This window comes from Gopherus flavomarginatus, chromosome 1, assembly GCF_025201925.1.
Source record: "Gopherus flavomarginatus isolate rGopFla2 chromosome 1, rGopFla2.mat.asm, whole genome shotgun sequence".
NCBI classification, from domain to species: domain Eukaryota; kingdom Metazoa; phylum Chordata; order Testudines; family Testudinidae; genus Gopherus; species Gopherus flavomarginatus.
In genome coordinates, this window is record NC_066617.1 from 82,322,484 (window position 1) to 82,338,805 (window position 16,322).

Below are 16,322 nucleotides of genomic sequence, written 5' to 3' on the forward strand. Positions count from 1 at the left end.
TGTGATAATGCTTAGCTGCAGAAGCAGAAATTGGCTTTTCCCAGCTTTTGGCTCCAGAAGCTGAATCCGGTTTTCTGGATCTGAACAACCCTTTAATTCAAGAATGTTTGGATTTAGAGTTCTGTTTCTTTTTTTTTAAGTAATATAAATGTTCAAAATAGACATCTCAACTCTTTCTTCCCAAACCTACAGGACATAAGTTAGAGAGATGCAAAAACAAACAAACAAACAAATAAAACAACAAAAACAAAAAAAACCACACAACTGTGTAAAAACAAACTCACACCACCTTCAAAGCAGGACATGACATATTTTGACTCCTGTTCTGTTACGTATCCTGTTTGTCTAAGTGTGGTACAGAAAGAGATGGTCAGACTAAGTGAAGTGTTGGTCAGAGTGGACACATGCCCTTACCAATATTACAGAAAGGAGACGGTACAGCTGTATGATTAGTATCACTTGTGTCAGGAGAGATGATTGATTCCAAAGAGCAGCGATTTTCAGGATAGGACAATAGGTGTTGAACCATATGTGCCACTTCTCTGCAGAAAGGGGAGAGGGCAAAGAAGTGCCTGCTCACTCAGCCTCATTCAAGGCAGGCTCAATGCTAGGCATTCCTTGTCGAAATAGCAGAAGTATCAAATGGAAGAAATAAATGTATATGACAATATTTAGCACTGACAGTAGCAATGCAATGCTGAAGGATTGGATATAGCCCACAGTCTTTTTTACCATGATTTTCTCAAATGTTTGCTTTGCCTTCTGTTTTTAGCAGAGACAGGGGAATCCTCCTTTTGCTCTTAGATAGAAGACTGAAATACTTGTTCTATTTATGTGATAAGTATTTTCTTTATTCTGCAACCACCTTGGTCCACAGCAATAACCTGAGAAAGATTTTATTTTCTGATCTCTAAATGGCTTTTCTCCCCTTAGGCTCTTAAGTTGCAGTTCTAAAACATCTGCAGCTATTTTCTTTGAAAATTCATTTGTTCCTGCCATCCCATCACTTTCCTCTTCTTTTCACAGAATCTGAGCTGTTATTATAAGCTGTCTTTCTGGAACCGAAAAATAAAATTTAATTTGCAAATTCAACAATGCACTTTGACTTTATTTGCTTTCTACTAGTGCTCAGTGGAATGCAAAAACACAAGAGCTGACAAATGATTGCCTGTTTTCAACCCCACAAGACCCAACTGGGTTCATATTGAAGAAAGTTAGTGCAAAAACATTCAGCCATCTCTACTCTATTTAGACAGAGAGATCTAGAGCATGAAGAATTCAGTAGGTTCCTCAGAGTGATGAGTTGCTGCCATGAAAGCATTTTGAAAAGAAGGAAGAGACTGCTTCAGAAGATTTATATTGCAATTTAGTTCAAGCTCTGATAATACACTAGGAATTGAACAGATTCTCTTTCCCAAGAGAACCTACTGTGGATAGAACAAAACCTTGTAGAGACCAACCTTGGGGTAAGCCCGTATATAGAAGAAGCAAAGAAAAAATTCATTACCTTAAAGAACTTAGCTTATGATATCAACTAGATGGCATATTGCATCCTAAAATAATTCTTAACACTGGTTTTGAAAAGTCTTAGAAATTAAGAAGTTGTCTTGTCTAACCCCATTGCCTGTGAGACACTGAGCTATTACAAAGAAAGGTGAGTCCTATCTTTCATTAAAGTGTTAATTCTTCTTAGCAGCAACACAAAAGACAGACATCGTAATGATTATTTTTTTACAGAGTGGAAGCTAGACTTGCTATCAGATTAAATAAATGTGAAGTTGTTTGAGGAATTATTTGGTGGTATAAATTGTTCCTGCTGCATATGGCAATGTTCCCTCCTGACCAAGAGTAAGCCCTGTTCAATGTCTGTTCTTGGTGAAAGCCCAAGAATATAATATTTTATTATTGTTGCTTCATACTATGATTTACTAAAATCCCTACACTTAGATGTTCCTACACTGACAGTTTAAATTTATTTCTAAACTTTCACAGAAAAAATAAGCTTTTTTTTTATATTCCAAAAGCATCCTCTCTCCTCAGAATTAAACTTATTGTAAATATGTATTTTTTATTCTGATGAGTTTAATGTCCCTTTATTATGTACAGTTCAGGAGCTATGGTTTACTTTCTCTTTTAAATTGATTAAAGAAAAGAACTGTAGCCAGCATGATGCTGCTCTGTAACATTGTATTGAACTCAAAAAGCTATGAAGTTGTATTTAATGAATTTTTAGAAAGTACTAACAACAAACAGTCAGAGAGTGTTCCAATCCAAGTAATTGTAATGCATTTTAAAAGGTTTTAAAAGCTTGATGCATAATACTTGTTCAAATAAAGAGATGGATTAATTACAACAGCCTGAATGTTTAATCCTGAATATAGTAAAGAAACCATAGCTACTAATTGCTAATTTGCTTCAGGTAAATAAACAAATACATTTAATAAATACAAGTGGGAGGTGGGAAGGAACAAACATGTCTAAATAGCAAGGTTTGAGAGGCTATTTGAGCCAAACAAAAATCCTTCAAAATTGGCAATCTGACCCTAGTGAAGGCAACCAAGAGGAGCAGAAATTACAGCAGGCAATAGGTAAAAGGGAATTTAGAAGGGACAAAATGTGTTTTGAAGCATAAATATCTAAAGCTATAATAACAAATAATACATTCTTTAACTATAAGAGAAGTTTGAAGCTTATGAAAAAATCAGTTGGGTTTGCTGGATCATCAGGTTTAAAGAGAGTAAATAAGATAAAGACATTGCTGAGCAGCTATAGGATTCCTTTGCATCTGATTTTACCACAGAGGAATTTTGGAACATGCCTGCTCTGTTTGATAATAAAGATTAAGTCCTTTCAAAGACTGAGATATATCAAAAGAATAATTTTAAAAAAGCCAAGTCACCACCTCAGATGGTATATCTTCAAGAGTCCAGATGAGCACAAGAATGAAATTGGTTAACTGCTAACAAAAATATACAATTTCTCATTATAAACAGTTACTGATTGGAAGGTAGAAATTGTAATAACCAAAACAAGGCTCTGGGAATGATCTGAGAAATGACAAACCAATAAGCCTTACCACTGTACCTGGCAAATATCATGATATAATAGGGTCTAACTAACACAGTTACTACAAAGGAAAATAGTCTCTGTGGTTTCTTAGAATTCTTTGAAGGTTTCAATGTTGTGAATAAAGGAGAACTGACTGATACATATATTTAGACATGTAGGAGTTTGACAAGATGCTACTAAAGCAGTTATGAGGTGAGAAGTAAAGTAATGCTGCATGACCACCTTCTTGGGTGGGTTAACACAAGCAGGGAGAGTCCAGTAAAAAGCAAAACATGTATTTATTACTGCCACCGGGTACAGAGGCAGCTCCCCTCCAGCTGCTGGTACTGCTGAATCCAAAACACTTTTGTCTTTCCCCACAAACAGGAAAGACCCCTCAAATTCCAGACAGCAAAGTTCTTCCACTTGGGAGAAGCCATAACCTTAGAGGCACCAGATCCAGCCAGCACAATAACACTGCTACAGTGTAAGAGGCATCAAAAGCACGCTAAGAGGCAGAAAGCAAAGAGTAGGATTAAATAATTAATTTGCACCATAGCAAAAGATTACCAGTTAGTGCCTCAATGTTCTGTACTAGGTCCCATGTTCTTTAAAATAATTAATTATTTGAAAAGGTGTGTGGGGGGTGAGTCGTGAGGTAGCAAAATCTTCAGCTGACAGTTATTTAGGTTAGTCAGGATCAGAGAGAACTGTAAGAAATGAAATTCAGTGTTGATAAAAAAAACTACTCATACACCCTAGAGGGTTCTAAATTAACTGTATCAACTCAAAAAAAAGGGATGGGAACATCACTGTAGACAGTTCAATGACAACCTCTGCTCAATGTGCAGCTATGGTCAGAAAAGTAAATAAGTTAAGATGCATAAGGAATGAGATGGAGAATAATACTGAAAATATTATATCAATTTATATAAAACAATGGTACAGCCTCACCTTGGAATATTGTGTGCAGGACTGGTCACCTTATCTCAAAAAGGAGATTACAGAACTAGATGGGCTTTAGAAAATGACCAAGACCATAGGAAAAAATCACATACAATGGCACCATTGCTCTTTACAGAACATGGTGTATGTGTCAATGAGTTTTTTGACGGTTGAGTCTGATGCATGAGTGACAGTTCCCGTCTACAGGTAGGGCACAACCATGCACTAGCAATTCTCTGAATCTGAGCAACAGATTATTTTCTCCTCTGACACATCACAAAGATCGATCTAGTATGCTCCGCAATGCCTCACTCCATCTACAAGCTGACTCCGTCAACCAGAATGGCATTCTACACTTCTTTCCCAATCATCCACAGAGATTCCAAAGGATACTAAATCATATTTGCAAGCATCCTGAAATCTGTGCAGCAGTCTGCCTCTCTTTCTAGATATTTTGCAAGCTGCAGAGGACAGCATGCTTTTCAGGATCCTGTAGTCCTGCATTTGCTTGACATGACCAAGCCACCTGAGTCTTTTCTGACTAATCAACATTCGCATGAATGACATGCCAGTACGATTTAACATTTCCACATTTGTCACCCTGTCTTTCCAGCATCTGATATGAAAACTGTTTAGTCTGTTTAGTAAAGAGATTGAAAAGATTAGGATTGTTTACCTCAGAAAAGAGACAATAAGAGATGACATGATAGTAGTATGAAAAATATTGAATGGGAGAGAAAATGATTGTGAACTTTTCTCTGTGTCTCATAACACAATAGAACAACCTGTGGGACATTCAAAGCATCTCAGAGTGTACTTTTCACACAATGTTTGTTTAAACTGTGGAACTCATTATCACAGGAAGTTGTTGAGGCCAGGATCCTAACAAGATTCAGAAAGAGACTGGACATCTATATGGATATCAAGAATAACCAGATTTGTCATAATTAATTATAAAAAAAATATTTGTGGAAGGGATATTAAACCTCATGATTCAGAGATTAAGCTAATCTTTAGTTAGAGATTCCCCCATAGCTACCTACTGCAGGGAGCTACACCTTTCTCTTAAGTGCTTGGTACTGGCCACTGTTGGGAGACAGGGTACTGGACTTGACAGAAGTCTGATTTAGTCTGGCGGTTCCTAAGTTCCTAGGCATTACAAAATTATAATACATCAAAATGTAAAAGTTAAGACGCCTTGATTCAGGAAGACATTTCAAAGTTCAGGAGTTAAATTCATGTGTTATACAGTCTATAGAGCATAACAAGATTCTGATATGTTCTTTCCGATATTCTTATCATTTGCAAGGTCTGAGGTTCCAAGTTCTCTAATTCAGGCTCTCTACATGGAATTTGGATTAAAATCATTGTATTAAATTGAATTTAATTTCACAGTCAGGATGACAATTTATCTCATCTTGTCATAAAAAGATGGTTAAGGGTTAATGCCTCTTTTACCTATAAGGGTTAAAAAGTTCACCTAGCCTAGCTAACACCTGACCAGAGGGACCAATAGGGAAACAAGATGTTTCAAAAGGAAGGAGGGAAGTTTTTCCTTTGTTTAGAGTTTCAGTTTCAGCCGGAGTGAAAAAGATCCAGGAACCAGCCTCTTATCAGAGTAGTAAGTTTTAGAAAAGAATAATTAGGTTTATGTTTGTTTATTTCTTTGTAAACTGTGTTATGCAATTAGAGTTAGAATCAAATTGGGTATGTGAGTATTATTTTTTTTATGTGTAACTAAATGTGTGCCCAGGGGAACATCCCCTGTGTTTGAAATCTGTTGTGTGTGAGAGTAGCTGGTATGCTAATCTCTCCCAGAGGGCTTTCTTTTACCTTTCTTTTCTTTAATTAAAAGCCTTTTTCTTAATACCTGATTGATTTCTCCTTGTTTTTAGATCCAAGGGGATTGGATCTGGACTCACCAGGGAATTGGTGAAGGAGTCTCTCAAGGCTACCCAGGGAGGGGAAGGTTTTGAGGGGAAAGGGAGTGATCCAGACACTGAAAATTCTGGATGGTGGCAGTGATACCAGATCTAAGCTAGTAATTAAGCTTAGAAGTGTCCATGCAGTTCCCCACATCTGTACCCTAAAGTTCACAGTGGGGAAGGAACCTTAACACATCTTTGTTCTCTGGACCTCTCTAATGTAGCCTCTTTCTTCTCCTAACAAAGAAGCTATAAGAAGCTTTCAACAATAGTGCTTCTGTATTTCTCTTTTGGTGAGGTGTTCAGTTAAGAGAAGCCAAACAATAGGAAAGAGAGGATCTTTAAAAACATAAAATTGTAGAATGAACACCACTTTATGACTGAGATCATACAGTGGTCATAAGGCTGACCTTATGTGCACAGCCATTAGAGGAAGAAAGCATGACCATATTTTAACCATCTGGCATTAGATTTTCGCTCAGAATTCCCTGGCTTCCATGTAACAAAGGCTGACACCACATTATATGAAATATTGCACAACCAGGTCATGGTAGCTGGGGATAGGACACTGGGTACCATCATAATGCAGTCTTAATAGAAGAAAGTGTATTTTTCTTCACTGAAGTGTGTCCTCGCTGACTTGAATCTTAGTATGAAGCACATGTGAATCCCTAATCAGCAACGGAGTAGCGATGAGAAAACTAGAAAGAAAATATTGGACACACACGGAGGAATAATGCCATTTCCATACTGGGTTCTGTGTAAATGCAAGCCAACTCTTATAAATTTTTTATGAATCAGTAGAGATGGAGCTTGTCACATAACTGAAACATCAGTGATCCTGCCTACTAGTCAGAGCAGGAGTCAAGTCTCTAGTGGTCAGAGCTGGAGTCTGTGTTCTGGAGGCAGACATCAGAGACAAGTGTCAGAGCTGAAGTCAGAGGTCAGGAATTAGAGTTGAGGGTAAAAACCAAGTTACCTGGAATGGGGCAAGGCAGCACCAAGGCTGGGAATAAGCAGACATAGGAACTAATACACCCATGGGCAAATGTTTTGAGCAGCTACTGAACTGTTGTGGCTGCCAGTCTTTTGACTCTTCCAACCAATCAATCAGTGTAGCCAGTCAGACAGCCTATTACAGGCAGCCACAGCCATACCCACCAGGTTGCCTGGAGGCTGACTCTACTGAAGGCCCTGCTTCCTGACTGCTGAGCCCACAAGGGATAAAGTGCTCACATGGAGAAAGTGTATACAAGAAACTGAAATTCAAGCTTGAAAGTGAAAAGTTTGAGTTTGATTTCTCAGAAAAAGCACATTTTAGCCTTTCTACTTCTTTCCTAATGGGAAAGGTGTATTAAATGTTTATCTTAGAAACATATTTTTGCATATTATCTGTCTTTTGTTCCACTTAATCTCTTCACATTGTAATTAGTGCTCAAGTAGACTGGAGTAAAATGAAATGCTAAATATTTGAGTGAACTTATCTGAAGTCATTGCACACAAGAAATGACAAAATATAGTCTTATATGCAATAGCAGCTTAACATTTTGTGTTTAAACTTCTGTATAATGTGACCTCTCAAAGAAAATTTCTGTAGCCATTGTAAATAGAATATGTGGTAGCAAAACTCATTTGCTGTATGGTGACATATAACCATCTGTCCCCATGTAATACAGAGATGCACCATGACATCAGAAGCCTTTGGAGGCATTCAGCTGGAGACACAATGTTCCCTGGTATTCAGAATGGCAGATTCTCACTGTTGGTATGACAGTTTACACCAGGTGTGGATCTGCCCCCAAGATTTTAAGGAAGGGAACAACTGATGTGTTACCTTGGAGAGGGTGCCGCAAATACTTCTGTTTGCTTCCAGTTAGCTTTGCTGGTAGGTACGTAGAAGATTGGGATCATGACCTCAAGCCTTCATGGCCTCAGCCCTTCATTTTCTGGAGAGTTGCCTTTTGGTGTGTGCGCTGAATACAAGGAGTGCTATTGGGCTTTGCTCTTATGTGAGGTGAAAGTGGGAAGAGTCTCTTTTCTCCCTCCTCACATATCCCTCAGGCAATATAAGAGGCCAGACACAACTTTGCCCTAAAAGCTTGTCTGTCTAAAGTGTGTGTGTGTGAAAAGAAAACCACTAATGGTTCTCACTCCTTTACCTAAAAAAGTAGAATATAAACCATGAATGTAATATAAAGATCTTTTGGAGAAGCAAAACTTTGATTTTCAGAAGAGAGAAAATATCTGCTTCACATGTTCAGCATCTGCTCTTAGAGGTAACATAACACAGTCTGCACTTGTTGTACCCTGTATATCCATATCTAAGTATAACATTAATGGTACTGTAGTGCTTTTATCTAACTGAAGTTGATACTCATGAAAGACCTAGTCATTGCAATGTGCATAAATAATATCCACTTCACAGTTCCATTAAGTCATACGTGATCTCTGATATGAACAAAATTCAATTTCTATCTATGAATTCAATAAGAACAGTATAATTTTATGTAGGATTATGTCTGAACTCATGCATAAACCATTGTCATATATGTATAGAGTATGTATGGAGTAGTTAATGAATTAGACTCCTTGATGGTGTCATAATGTTAGTAATCTGGTTGGGTTTTGGCTGTTAATAATATAACTGATTTTGGCATATAGGTCACAATTCTTTTATTTATCAAAATAACTTTTAATTGCAAAGTTTTTAATCAGGCTCTTCTGCCTTTTTATTCTTTCTATCTTTGCACATCAAGTAACTAAAACAAAAATATATATTCACTTTCCTTTTTCAGATGCATCATTGCCTTGTAGGTTTGTTTAAGGTATTGAGTTAATTGCTACACATGAGGATAAAGAAATCCCAGAGGTTACATTCATTTTTAGTGGCTGATTTTTTGGGGATATTCTGCTTTTTTATATTAAAGACTGAGGTATTCTGATCAAGGATGATGCCAAGGGGAAGTAAGGGGTAGTGGGAAGCCCTCAAAATATTTCCCACTACCCCTTCTGCTGTCCTACCTGGCCAGAGAATTAGAATAGATGCAGAGGCCTTTTGTTCCCTTACTATAATGTGTGAGCTGTGACTGTGGAAGTGATTAGTAAAATCATCATCATCATCATGTTCCTATTATGCCTCTTGCGTTTAGGGCAGTGATGACGCTCCTCCACTCCTGTCTGTTTCTGGCAAATCTTTCAATGGTTTCCCAGCTGTGCCCCAGGTTTTTCAGCTCAGCTTACACAGCTCTTCACCATGTTGTTTTTGGGAGGCCTCATTTTCGCTTGCCTTCAGGTGTTCATCTTATTGCTACTCTGGTGATGAAATCAGTTTCCACCCGGAGCACATGACCGATCCATCTCCAACACCTTCTGGCAATGATGGTACTCAGATCCTCTTGGCTGCACTGTGTCAATAGATCTTGGTTTGAGATTATTCTGGGCCAAAAGATAGGGAGGATTTTTCTGAAACAAGTTGTATGGCGTGAAGACAGTTTGGACACATCAGACTTTCTCATTCTCCAGAATTTGCACTCTAAAGTAGTGTTGAAAGTATGCAGCTCTGATAAATCTCAAGTTTGGTTTTGGGGTTGTATTTTGATGATTTCCACTGGCTGAACCAACTATGCTCCACTCCCTTATGCTAAGGATACTGAGTCCTCCAATAATAAAAAAGAAAAGCCTATTGCCTGTGGGGAGTAGCCAAAGTCTAGATTTTGTGACCAGTGTCACAAGAAAGGGAGACCAAGTACTCAAGCATTGGAAAGGCCCAAATACTATTCCTGACCCCTGATACTTCATCTTCAGAGATCAGTAATATTAATGTAGTAAAAGTAAATCAGAAGATTTGCTGATCTTCCAGGGAAGGAAAAATTGTCCTCTAGGTTCTTGTGTTGAATAGAAGCCTGAGTATACTAATGGTAAAAATCTGCACTCAAAATTTGAGGTCTTCCTCACCTAAAGACCAATTTCCACCACCACCATCTTCCTATAGAGCACCTGATACACCTAATATATTCAGATCAAAGTGAAATCATCCCAGCATGGCCTTGCTAGACCATTATATTTCCTGTTTCACTGATGAGGTCTGAACATGTTACTAACCCAAACCCAATTATCAACCTGTCCCTTATGCTGGTGCACAGTGGTGGAGAAAAGGATGGCTGTCAGATAGCATCTAGTGGGCTGAAGGCTCCTTGCCTTCAGCCCACTAGACGTTATCTGACAGCTGTAGACCTTTGCCACTTCAGTGCACTGAATCACAGCACAATATTTTTTAAAACTGTTTATCTTTTTCTGCACAAATCTGCAAAATATATTGGGCTTAAGAAATTTCAGGGTTTGTAGGTACTGGGAGAAGATGAAGGGAAGGTTGGGTATTTTTTTTAATGTCTTGCGGACAATCTCATGTTTGTCACTAACGATTTGGATTCTTGGTTATCATTAGGGCCCGAACAAATTCATGGCCAAAAAAAATATGTCACAGACCATGAAATCTGGACTCCCCCCACGAAATTTTGGCTTTTGTGAGCTTTTACTCTATAATATACAGATTTCATTGGGAGTCCAGACCCAAAAGAGAGTTGCAGGAGATTGCAAGGTTATTTTAGGAGGGTCACCGTATTGCCACTCTTATTTCTGCACTGTTTTCAGAGCTCGGAGACTGGCAGATGTTGACCGGTGTTCAATGCTGAAGGCAGTGCCCCACCAGCAGTAGCACAGAAGTAAGGGTGGCAATACCACACCATGTCATACCATCCTTACTTCTGCACTGCTGCCTTCACAGATGGGCGGCTGGAGAGTGGCGGCTGCTGACTGAGGGCCCAGCTCTGCAGGCATCAGCACAGAAAAAAGGGTGATAATACCATACCGTGCCATCCTTAGTTCTGCACTGCACTGGTGGCGGCTCTGCCTTCAGAGTTTGGCTCCTGGCCAGCAGCCACTAGTCTCGAACTGCCCAGCTCTGACAGCAGCGCCACCATCAGCAGCGAAGAGGTAAGGGTAGCAGTACTGTGACTCCCACCCCCAACTCCTTTTGGGGTCAGGACTCCTACAATTACAGCATGGTGAAATTTCAGATTTAAATAGCTGAAATCATGAATTTTGTGATTTTTAAAATCCTATGACCATGAAATTGACCAAAATGGACCATGAATTTGGTCGGGCCCTAGTTATCATTCATGCCTTTATTTGAAACAAGACCAGCTGCAAACATGCTATTGCTGCCTTAGAAAACCTTTATCAAGACTCACACAGCTAAAAATCTACAATATGAATTTGAGGCAAAAATAGAGTGGCTTTCCTCATAAGAACTGGCTCACTGTCTTTGGCAATGAGCTTAACATTGTTAAACCACTACTTGCACTTCATTCTCAAGCCATTAACATTTTATATAGCAGTTATACATGATCCTTGCCCATTGATTCCCAATCAGACTGGGTGGCTTTGTAATCCAAAAGCCACCCAGCCTCAAAGATCTCAGGTCATTAACATGTGACTACTTGTACACCTCTCTGGATAGAAAAAACAGCTGCATACCATTGTAATAATGCAGGTCTGCTGGGGGCACCACATAGTGGAAGGTCAGCCTAGCTACAGAGGTCCATCCCCTGTCTCTCTTGCTCTCTCAGGAACCAAACCACAAAATCCATGCCCCTGAGAAAGGTGGATTTTAGTAACTTAAATTACTCAAATCCTCACCTCAGTGTCGCAGCCCTAAAGCCTATGCTCTAACATGGCATCTGTTTGGCCAATTGTCAGTCAAAAGGTCACATTGGTACCGTGTGCACCATAGTGCCGTGTGCCTATTCCCGCTCTTTTCCCTGGTCACCTAAGGGTCAGGCTAGTGCTATGTGCAAAAATACCAGTGTGCCTGTTCTCGAACCTTCTGTCGGTCAAAAGGTTAAGTTGGTGCTGTGTGCAAAAGCATAGGGCTGTGTGCAAAAGTAGTGTGCCGGGTGCAGCTCCCCCTTAGAGGGCACCAGCTCGGAACCTGGTTGGTGAAGGAGCTAGGGACCAATCAGATGCTGACACGAGTAAGAGTCTTTGAATAAAACTAAGTCTCGCGCCAAAAACGGCAGGAGTATCTGTGGGGTTAGCTGAAAGGCCTGATCACCCTTTCAGTCAGGGTCTCCTCCGGATTTAGCTGGCTCAGGTCGTGTCGATTCGCTTTCTTTTTTGGATTATTTTCCTGCCAATTCGTCATGCCCTTGGTGTCTGTACTGCTGGTCAGCTGCACATGGAGTGTTCTGTAAATACTCTGTTTGTTTAACTTCTTCCCTTTTTCCCCTCCCTTACTTGATACCAAGTTGTGTATATAGTATATGAGAGTTGAATTGTGGTATTGATTGCTATTGTGGTTAATTGTTGTATTTTACAATATTCAGTTAATGTGCGCACAGTTTACTTAGTTTTGTGTATCTGTTCTGGATTTTAGTAAGCAGCTGATTATAGACTGCTTGGTTTCTTATTGTTGGATGTAAATAGACTGTTTCAAGTTTTGTGTATATTCTTGTTCTGATAGTATTGTTAGTTGGTAAAAGTGCTCCTCCCCAGCCCAAGTTGCAACTTATCCCCGTTAATAAACAACCACTTGGTTATGAATTACAATCTGTTGTCGTTTTGATTTTCCTCTCTCAATCAAATCCTTACTCGAACCTGTATTGGTCTCGGACACTCAGGTCCAAACACATATGTCTCTGGCCCTGTATGCTTCACCTTTTCTTAGGCTTCACTACATCTTGCCTCTATGACTTCCTCCTGGCCCTAAGCTCTATGCACCTAGCCCCTAAGGCTTTGCTGCCTCCAGCTTCCAGGAAGGATTCACTGTCTCTTCAGCTTCACCAGTTCTGACCATTAGGCTTTGCTGCCTCAGGTAGCTCCAGCTTCCACTTTCCACATTCAGCTTCCAGCCCTTGGGACTACCTCCTGCCTCAGGGCAGCCCCCACTTCTGTCTCCTAATGTTCTTCCAGTTTCTTCAGCCATCCACACAGTCCCAACTCCTATGTCCTCTTAAATATCTACTAGCAGCAGGTGCAACTCTACTTCTGTAATCCAGTCTAACTACCTTTTCAGGCACAAGAAGAGTAAGCCTACTTTTCTTGAAGGACTCAGTCATCCTATGACAGCCATCTTTAATTGTTATCTTTTTTAGTATGGTACAGACTGTCTTTGATTGTAGAACCTGTTTTAGAACTCATTGTCTATAAAAAACAGTATTGATTTGATTTATAGTAGAAAAAAAGTTTCATAAAAGCCTTCAACATGATTTGAAAATTCACAACACATTTAAAATAATCATGACGCTCATAAACCTTGAACCAGCTGGAGTCACCCATCTCTAATCTATTTAACTGAAAAGGAGTTCTTGAATTCTTGCTTATAGTAGTATGCAGTACTTGCTGAAACATTCAAAATCACTTTTAGCTTTTTGAGTAGATATGGAATCTGCATTCTCAGACTTAAAGGCCCTCTAACTATCTCACAGAATGTGTTTTCATTCAAGAAGATTGACCTTATTTCACATTTAGACTTGAGTTTTACTTTTTTATTTCTTCTTTGTAATCTATACAGTAATCACACACACACACACACAAACTATGTTAAAAGAAAATTATTAAAGTTGCAAAGTCAAGCACTCAAAAGTTAGGAAATGCCAGAATTAAGGTTGCTCATGTGACTTAATTTGGAACTCTAGTGCATATGAATAATGCTACAGTTTTTATTTACCTGATCACCTACTATATTTTTCCACAGGAATCCTGCATCCCAGGCTTTTTGTGATATGTTTCTCCTTTCTTCCCCTGAACCCCGCTCTAGCCTCTCTACTTGGATTCCTCATCCATGCTGTAGCCACCTAACACAGGGGTTCCCAAACTTGGTTCATGGCTTGTTCAGGGTAACTCCCTGGTTGGTCGCGAGATGCTTTGTTTACCTGAGCGTCGTCAGGTATGGCCATTTGCAGCTCCCAGTGGCCGTGGTTCACCGTTCCTGGCAAATGGGAGCTGCGGAAAGGGGTGGCACAGGTATCAACACTCTTACAACAGGTTTATCTGGCTATTTGGACTCTCTCCTCAGACCCTACGCTACCAGCACTTCTAACTATCTTTGAGACACTACCAAATACCTGAAGAAACTACAATGCATTGGTGATCTTTCTGAAAACACCATCCTAGCCACTATGGATGTAGAAGCTCTTTACACCAATATTCCACATGAGGATGGACTACAAATTGTCAAGAACAGTATCCCTGATGAGGCCATGGCATACCTGGTGGCTGAGCTTTGTGACACTGTCCTCACCCACAACGATTTCAGGTTTGGGACACCTTATACCTTCAAGTCAGTGGCACTGCTACGGGTATCCGCATGGCCCCACAGTATGCCAACATTTGTATGGCTGACTTAGAACAATGCTTCCTTGGCTCTCATCCCCTAACGCCCCTCCTCTACTTGCACTATATTGATGACATCTTCATCACATGGACCCACAGGAAGGAGGCCCTTGAAGAATTCCACCTGAATTTAAACAATTTCCACCCCATCAACCTCAACCTGGACCAGTCCACACAAGAGATTCACTTCCTGGACACTACAGTGCAAATAAGTGATAGTCACATAAACGCCACACTATACCAGAAACCAACTGACTGCTATACTTACCTACATGCCTCCAGCTTCCATCCAGAACACATCACAGATCCATTGTCTACAGCCAAGCCCTAAGATACAACCAAATTTGCTCCAATCCCTCAGACAGAGACAAACACCTACGAGATCTTTATCAAGCATTCTTAAAACTACGATACCCACATGGAGAAGTGAGGAAACAGATTGGCAGAGCAAGATGGGTACTCAGAAGTCACCTACTACAGGACAGGCCCAACAAGGAAAATAACAGAACACCACTGGTTATCACGTACAGCCCCCAGTTAAAACCTCTCCCACACATCATTAACGATCTACAACTTATCCTGGAAAACAATCCCTCACTCTCAGAGACCTTGGGAGGCAGGCCAGTCCTGGCTTACAGACAGCCCCGCAACCTGAAGCAAATACTCACCAGCAATTACACACCACAATACAGAAACACTAACCCAGAAACCAATCCCTGTAGCAAACCTCGTTGCCTATTCTGTCTCCATATCTACTCTAGCGACATCATCAGAGGACCCAACCACATCAGCCACACCATAAGGGGCTCATTCACCTGCACGTATACTGGTTCTCCACTTGTGAGGTAACTCCTTTCTCTTCATGTGCCATTATATAATGCCTGCATCTGTAATTTTCACTCCATGCATCTGAATAAGTGCTTTTTTACCCACAAAAGCTTATGCCCAAATAAATCTGTTAGTCTTTAAGGTGCCACCAGACTCCTTGTTGTTTTTGTGCATACAGACTAACACGGCTACCCCCTGATACTTGACAGGTAAACAAAGCATCTCGCGGTCCGCCAAGAGCTTACCCTGAACAAGTCGCAAACCAAGTTTGGGAACCCCCGCCCTAACACATCCTACCCAGCTCCCTTGTTCCAATCATCCCCCTCCTTAACTCCCAGTCCCAGAGCATCCAGTCCCAGTTCTTCCCCCACACTCCAGTTCTTTCTTAGATCTGTCTTCCCTCCCTCCTCACACTCATTCCTAGTCCCAGTCTCCATCACTTCTCCCAGGTCTTCGTCTAATCTCAGTGTCCCTATCACCACCACCAACTGTCTCACAGTCCCTCATGTCAATTTCCTTCACTGTCTCCAGTCACAGTCTCCTTGCCCAACCAGTCCCAGTCTTCCTCTCCTCCCACCTCCCTCTCTAGTCCCGGTCCTTACCAGACTTCTTGTCCCAACCTACTCCTTTCTCGCCCAACTAGTCTGGCTTTTGTACCCTTTGCATTCAAATCAAACAGTTTTTCTCCTCCCCACTGCCTGAGTGCCAGCATAGGGGTTCAGAGAGAGCACAGGAAAGACAGGATCACAGCTTTCATTTCTAATGCCAGGTCCCCACCATGGCCCAGAAAAGCTGATAGCAGAAATTAAAGGGAAAATCAGGTTTTGACCTGGTAGCCCTGGGCTGAAGCATGCTCATATTTTCTGTGAGAACACCACACACACACACACACACACACACACACACACACACACACACACACACACACAGTCTGGTCACCTCTAGGAGGTGGGAGGGGTTGACATATGTTCAGTCACTCTTGGGGATGGTATAGGCACAATCCTGTTGTCATACATAGGTCTGTTGCAGTCCTGTCACACATCCTGAATTCATAAAGGGATATAATTTACAATATAAATAGAAATATATGAACGTACATATTGAGTAGAAAATGGAATAATAAATAAAACATACAGAATGGAATTTATTGAGTGAAAAATAGTGAACATATGGGAATATTAGACA